The sequence below is a fragment of the Equus caballus genome, unplaced genomic scaffold (genome assembly GCF_041296265.1).
Source record: "Equus caballus isolate H_3958 breed thoroughbred unplaced genomic scaffold, TB-T2T haplotype1-0000019, whole genome shotgun sequence".
In the NCBI taxonomy this organism is placed as follows: Eukaryota; Metazoa; Chordata; class Mammalia; order Perissodactyla; family Equidae; genus Equus; species Equus caballus.
In genome coordinates, this window is record NW_027222392.1 from 926,051 (window position 1) to 933,981 (window position 7,931).

Sequence of the window (7,931 nt, forward strand, 5' to 3'; positions counted from 1 at the left end):
AACAACAAGAAGCGGTTCGTAAACCCTTGCAAAGATCTCTGAGGTCTGGTGACTGGCTTTGCAACCAAAAGCGAGTCAGGGAATAAGATCCCCCCGTTCTTAGGAGTTTTCCTGTCTGTCCCAGAGGCCGCAGAGCACCCGAGGGCGGTTTCCCAGGCAGTGGAAAGAGGAGGAGGACCGAGCCGGGAGAAAGCAAGCTTTCCTCGTGAAGTTTGGATGCCCGCTGCACGTGGGTGCCCTTCCCCTTTCTTCCTACTGTCCCGGGAGTGGGCGCCCTCGCGCGCTTTCTGATGCTGCAGCACTAAGGCAAGTGAGGTTCCCGCTCCCTGAGGGAAAGCTCAATAAACGACCCCCGACCCCCACCCCCACCCTTCGCACCCCCCCACTCTTCCCACACACCCACCCCCCAACCGCCACCCGCCCGCAACCCCCCCACCTCCCAGACCCAGCCCCCACCCCCCACCCCACGCCCCCCAGCTCCTCCCAGACGGTGACAGCGTGACAAACAGAATCGGAAGCGTCCTTGGCCCACAGCCTGCGATCCCACCCGTGCCGCGCCTGCTCTCCAGAGAAGTGACGTCCGTCCGCTTTAAGGTGGGTGGCTACCTTCAGCGACACCCTTTTGAAAGCGCGAACCATAGCTATTTCTTTGAAAGCTCCAGTGAAGCCGCAGAGAAACCTGTGAGCTTTAGCACAAGGCCACTTTGTGCTAAGGAACCCGCAGCGAGGGACCGGCTTTGCTGAAAGCGCCGTCGTCTCCTCTGCGGCTTGGGGAGCCTCTAGGGCTTGGACAGGCCTTGGAGCAGCCCAGCAGCACTCTTGGCGGGTGGCAGCAGCCAAGGTGTGCCGGTGGCCACGACGTCGGTCACGGCGTCTAAGAGAAGGTGCCCAGACCCTCCGGTTCCGGGGCCGGGTGGGTCGATGAGAGACACGGCTGGGGAGCAGGGATTCCCGTCCGATCTTCTGGGGGTGGCTGCGAGGGCGGTTCTCAGAAGAGCTGGCACGTTCTTAGCCAGTGTCTTCCTGGCGGGTGCTCCGGGACGCTTCCTGGGCTGAGCGGGGAGCTGTCGTGGTGGAGAAGCTCCCTGAGACTCAGCTTCTAGAAAGTTCACGAAAAGCTCCGAGAAGGAACTCTTGAGCTCGGACTGCTGGTTGGGTCTCCGAGGAGGAGGCGTGTCGGGGGCACTGCGGGATCCGAGCCGCCCGGTCACCCATCCGGTAAGGCCGCCCTGCTCTTCCTGCAGCAACTGCTCCATGGCCTCCCTTTCCACACCCAGGGTGCTTCCCATCCGTCGGAACGCTTCCCGGCGTTCGTGTCTGGCGCTTTGCAAGGCGTCCGTGAAGAGCTTTCTCAGGAGGGCCTTGTCTGCTTTTCCTTCCAGGGTGCTCACTAAGTCGGTCCACTTCTTTTGGACGTCCTCCAGCACTTCCCGCCGGGCCTCGTCTTGTCGCTGCAGTCCTCCGATCTGCTCCTCCTGCAGGCGCGAGGCGGCTTGCGCTCTCTCCAGCCGTCCCTGCAGCGACCTCAGCTTCCCTTCCAGGCCGTCTGCCTTTTGCATCCACTCGGCCAGGACCACCTTCAGGTTGGCCAGGGCTCCGGCCTGCTGCTTCTCTGCTTCCCGGGAGGCGGACAGCTGGAGGGCAGTCTCCTCTTTCTGCTGGGTGACCGCAGTCAGTTGTTCCTGCAGGGACCCGACCCGGGCAGCGGCCCGCTGGCTCGCCTTCTGCATGGCGCGGGAAGATGACAGGAGCCTCTCCTCTAGCGCCGTGACTTTCCTCCTGAGTTGAGCCGCTCTGTCTTCTGCCAGCCGCGCTGCCCGGAGATGCCAGTCTTCGCATTCTGAAGCCTGCGTCCGAGACCTCCCCAGCTCCTGGCCTAAGCGCGCTCCCTTGTCGCGCAAAAGGCGAACCTCCTCCCGCAGGGCGCACTTTTCCACTCGTTCCTGTCTCAGCGCCAGCGCCGCCTCATCTCTCTCGTGCTGAAAGACAATGCTCTTTTCCTGCATGGAGGTCACTGCATTGAGAAGCTGGCTGAATTCCCCAGCCCGGCCCTCTTCTTTTTCTCTCAGGAGGCACTCAAAAGCCAGAGCCTTCTTCTTCACGGAGACGCATTCGAATTCCTTCTCCCTCAGCATCGTAGAGAGGCGCCTGTTCGTCTCTTGTAAGGCTTGGTTTTCGGTGTCCTTCTCCCTGGACCTTGCCAGCAGTTTTGCATTCTCCCGTTTGACTTGGCACGCATCCGCTTCCAGATGGACTATCCTCTCCTTCAGGTTTGTCACCGCCTGCCTCAACAGTTCGTTTTCGCTCGCTTGGGTCGTGAGGGTTTCCCTCAGAGAAAGGAATTCCTCCCTCTGCGCCTCGATTAAGAGCTCTCTGTCCTCCAGCGTGTTCTGTAAAGCCTCCTGTTTCTCCTTGAGCCGCTGAATTTCGGAATCCGTCTGTGCGTGCCGTTCTCTCTCCCGTTCCGAGGTGGCGGCCATCGCCTCGGACAGTCTCTGAGTCTCCTCCTGGAGGCTTCTGATGGCTGCGTCTTTTTCCTCCGTGGCTCGCCTTAAGGCTTCCACCTCTGCTGGCGGCCCTTTCGCAGACTCGCCCGGCGCCTCGGACTTAATTGCCTCCTGAGAGCCGGCAGCCTCGCAAGTCCGCGACGATGCGGCGGGCGGCTGTGGTGACGTGAGGGCGGGTGGACCCAAGAGAACCTCCTTGGCATTGCAGAGCTGCTCTAGGCCGAGCTGCATCTGTGCCAGTCTCTTCCCCAAGAGCCGGAGTTGGGTCGCATCCCCTCGAGGACGCGGGAACGGGGCGGCAGAGTGCATCTGTCGCCGACGCTTCTCCTCGCTGTCCACTGACGCCCGTGCCTCGAGTGGTGGGAGTTCTTTCTGAAGTGGGGATGACTCCCGCTGCAGATGGTGCACCTCGGTGAGCACCAGCCGCTGCCACTCCTCCAGCACGTTGACCCGCTGCTTCAACGTGTCCCGTTCCCGGAGAAGCTCCTCCAACTGATTCGCGTCCACGCCCCGAACCTCATGGCCGGCGTCGGACGTTTGCCAGATGGTCAGTAAAGTCTGACATTTCTGGCTCAAGGCATACTGTGGGCTGCCCTGGGCTGCCCCACATTACCTTTGGGTACCTCCTGGCAAATGACCATTGGCATTGACCATGAGGCTTGATCCGATGTCCACAACACCACAACAGTCTCACACTCTGGGCTTTCCTGAGCCTGGAGCCTCTGAAAACTGGGACACAACAAGCAAACATGTTGTTCTCTGAAGTGTCTCCAGTCAAATGAGCTGGCTAGGGGTCTGTCTCTAGAATTAACTGCCTGGTTACCAGAGTTCTAATTCTGTTGGGGTCTATCGCCAAGGAAGTGAGGTCACTTTTTCAAGATTCCATTACCTGGGCTGCTTCCTGTAATCGGACCTACCCTAACCACCCCCATGTCTTCTTCTTAACTATACATGAGGAGCTTCCACAGCCCCAGCCACAGCTCCCTGGGAATGTGATGAGGGTCCCAGCTTTGAGGAGGCAGAGAATTCAGACCTCCTTTATCTTACCAGTTCTCTATCCTGGAAAACTCATTGTGCCTCTCAGGGCCTCCCCAGTCTCCAAATCTGCACAAGGGGAATCCGCCTAGAATCTACTTGCTAGGGACATCATCAGGTGTATATGCAATAATATCCATACCATCTGTGAGGTGGTGTCTAGTGCAAGTAATGCACAAACAAAGAGATGGAAGAATTACGAGAAGGGATGTAGCATGAACACCACTCAAACCAGGCCTGGGTTCAGCAATGCGCTATTGCAACAGGCACTTCCTCTCTTGGCCTCATTTCAATGTCAGCACAAGGAGAGGGTTGATGAATGAAATCCAGACACTGTCATCCTCTGGATTCAAACCTCTCCATTGTTTCCTCTTCTGTTTAGAAAGAGACCCAAGTGCCTCATCTTGATCTGTGAGGTGGGCAGCCTTCACCATGGCTCCCAGAGATCCCCACCCGTGGTACACACATCCCTCACAGATTCCTGTGTGACCACTGAGTGCTTAGTGACTGGCTCTCACCAACAGAACACAGCCAATGTGGACGAGTGTCATGTCTAAATTTTAAACACAGAAAGTCTCTCACTTCTTTCTTATTCCCTCTCTTAAGTTCCGTCTCTCTCTCTTTCCCGCGTCTCTCTCTCTCTCCTGTCCCTGAGCTGTGGAATCAAGCACACACGTTTTGAGCTGCCATACACAGAGGCCCACATGGGAGAGAACCGAGGCAGCGCCCAGGCCAACAGACAGAAAGGAACCCATGCTCTGAGTCCAAAGTGCACCTCGACTCCTTCGAGTGAACCTGAGAGGAAATTCTCTGCCAGTCGAGCATCACTTGAGGCCGCGGCCGCGGCCTTGAGGCATCTTGAGCAGAACAACCAAGCTAATCTATGTCTGATTCCTCAACCACAAAAATTGTGAGATATGAGGCATTTGCCGTTTACAGATGCAAGGCACTGGAACCGTGATTTCAGGCCCCAGGATCTGGCCCTGCCCTCCTCCGCCTCCTCTCTCCCCCCAGGCTCCCTCCAGCCACACTGGCCACCTTTCTCACATCCTCTGGCCAAACCCCCTTCTGCCCATGAGTGTCTACAGCAGTGGTGCCTTCTCCCTGACACGCCGCTCCCAGACTTGTGCAGGGCTGGCTCCCTCTTGTCATTCTGGTCCCAGGAAATGTCACCCCAGTGAGGCCTTTCAGACCCCTACCCGGTGATCCCCGGCCCTCCCTCACAGGCCCCTGAATGTCCCCTCAGCACTGGCTCTTTCTCCTCTCATGTCTTTGCTTTCATGCTTTTGTCCTTGTCCCCTCCAGAGTGTGAGCTCCTGACTGGCAGGGACCACTCAGTCACTGTCAGCCCTGCACTTACACCCACCTGAGCACCTGGCACAGGGGTGAGTGCTTGGTGCACAGTCGCTGAGTGAAGAATTGTGAAACTCGTGTCCCCTCCTCCTGCTCTTCACCAAGTCAGACTGTGGAGAGGACCGCTAGTGCCAGGAGGAGTGAGTTCTCTCTGAGGCGGGGGACAGCCGGAAAGGCCTCTGCACAGCTATTCGCTGCTCCAGCAGCTGAGGCAGGCTGAGTGGGCACCGTGTTTAAGAAGTCAGCACAGGGACTGGATGCACACAGCCTGTGCGATGACACCACCAGTTCACTTAACATCCGTCACCGAAAACAGAAAAGTAAGTGTTTGCTTGTGATGAGAAGTTTAGCTTCTTGGTTCTTAGCAATTTTGAAATGTACCACACAGCAGTGTCAACTTAGGCAGTGCTGTGTGGCAATTACATCCCAATAGAAGTGACAACCCAACCTCATTGGGCACCACTGACGCTGGAGGCTGCCTGCCCCCTGGTGGCCAGCACCAGCACTGCAGCCCTGGCAGAAGCCACCAAACAGGAAGTTTCTTTGGGTGTCCTCAAGGCAGAGGCTCCCCACTGTCCCAGGGGTAAAGGAGCAGGACCTGCAGGCTTCCAGGCCGTGGGAGGAACCTCAGGAGCCTCTCTCTCCCTCATGTTTCTGTCCCTCCACTTGGGTGTCCTTTTTTCTCAGGAGGCATCCTGACCTCAACCAAGGCAATGATTCTCCTCTCCAGCCAAGTGAGGACCTCGGGAGTCCAACAAGGACTGGTCTTGTCCCTGGACTCTGGCCTTAGTACACAGTGCTCTGGCATGTTCTTCCTTATCCCAAGTTCTCATCCACCCGAACCCCCAAGCCTCTCTCAGTTCTAAAGGATCTCCAGCAGGTGGGAAAGCATTTTCTCAGGTGCTCAGAGCACAGGGCGTCATCGATGGAGAACCAAGGGCCACAGACCCTTTGTGAGCATCATACGGAACCCAGGGAGTCACCCACTGGACGCACTCCACTTTACACAGGAGGACACCAAGGTATTCTCTCCTCTACCCAATGTCTACACAAGAGGAGAACGGATCATCAGAGTAGCAGGTCCCCACAGAAGTGGACTCCAGCTCCCCAGTCCTATGCCCTTCAGGCTGGGCCAGGGATGCCCTTGGAACAGGTACACACCTAGAAACCTCAGGGATCCTTCAGTCCATCTCGGGCCTTCTGGTCATGTAGCCAGGAAGATGGATGCTACTGTTCATGGCAGAGCTGCCTCCAACTGCCTTCTCCTCGGCCTCTTGTCACTTCCCTGGTGTCTGCTCTTCCCTGGGGTCCCTGCATGGTCCACACAGGAGAAATCGGTGTGAGTGTGCCTGTGCATGATTGGATGCGAACAGGAAGATGAACCCCCACGGATGGGGTGGGGAGGGCTCCCCTAGGACCATGAGGTCCCTGTTTCCAAAGAAAACCCAAAGGGAAGGGGTTGAGCCTTGGCCGAGGAAGCCAGAGCCCTGCCTGATCCTCTGGATTCTGACCCCCTCCTGAGGTCTGGGTCAGTCCCTCCAACTTTCTGGGCCTCAGATTCCCAAATGGACAAAGAACACGTTTTGTAAGAGCAAAGTCAAAATGGACCCTCTGCAAATGAAACAAGTACCATGCTTTGACCTCCCCCCACTGTTTATCCTCCAAGGAGACTTAGAACCTACACGGTGTCTATTACTGGGTAAAATCACCCTCAGCACACAAAACTGATAATGGTTAAAATGGCACACGGTGAACTTTATCAGTGACTAAATATCGATGGAAGAAGAAATACATCTGAATATATTTTGATATGACTGATAAGATTCAGGAAAGTTTACTTGCTAGAAATAATAACACCTAAACAAAACTTAAAATGTCAGAACCTATAGTCAGTACATTATGATGTAGATTAAAAGAAATTCAGTCATTTGCATAACAATTAATTGATTCTGAGAAAAAATAGATTCAGTGAATTAATAACAAACTGGATACACTGGAATTGTTTTATGGTGCTTATTTTATAGCAGTCAAGGAATTAATAATACTATATTGCATTTTGAAAGTTGCTAATAGCGTAAATCTTAGAAGTTCTCATCACAAGAAACACATTTGTAACTCTTGATGATAGATGTCAACCAGACTTCTTATAGTGATCATTTCACAATATACACACATATTGAATCATTCTGATGTAGACCTGAAACTGATATAAAACAAACTTAAATTTAATATTAAAAATGTCTTACTATGTTTTCTCTGAAAAATACATGGTCACAAAAATTTTGCAGAGTTTTGTATAATTCTGATTTCAAGGTTCTCTTAGGCCCAGAATGAAAACATTTGTCTGATCAAAGTTGCCTCAGGTACAAGGGCTGAGACAAACACAAGGGTCAGAATGGAAGAGCACGAATGGAAACACTAAATCATCCTCTGCTCATTTCTTTGTATTTGCACTTTTAACAGAAAATCTATTTTTATTGGCTTAAAACGCACATAATGTGAAACTTACCGTCCTGGCCATTTTTCTGTGTGCACGCCATCAAGCACATTGACTTCCTTACGCGCATCCTCAGTGTGTTGGCCACAGTCGTACGGTGGTGCAGCCATCACCACAATCCATCTTCAGAACTCTTGTCACCCCACAGAACTGAAGCCTTGTCCCCACTCATCGGTCACTCCCCCTCCCCTGCTCCCACCCCTGGCCAACAGCATCCGCTGTCCGTCTCTCGGAATCTGACCATTTCAGGAATGCCATATAAGTGGAGTCACACAAGGCCAGTATTTTTGGGACTGGTTGATTTCATTTAGCATAATTTCCTAAAGGTTCATCCATGTTGTCTCATATCTCAGAATATCCTTAGTTTTTAAGGATGAATAACATGCAATTGTATATATATATATATGCCCATTTTGCTTCTCCATTCATCCCTGGATGGATCCTTGGGTTGTTCCACGTTTCAGCGATCATGAACAATGATGCCATGAACATGGGTGTTCAAATATGTCTTTGAGACCAAGTTTTCAGCTCTGAGGTGT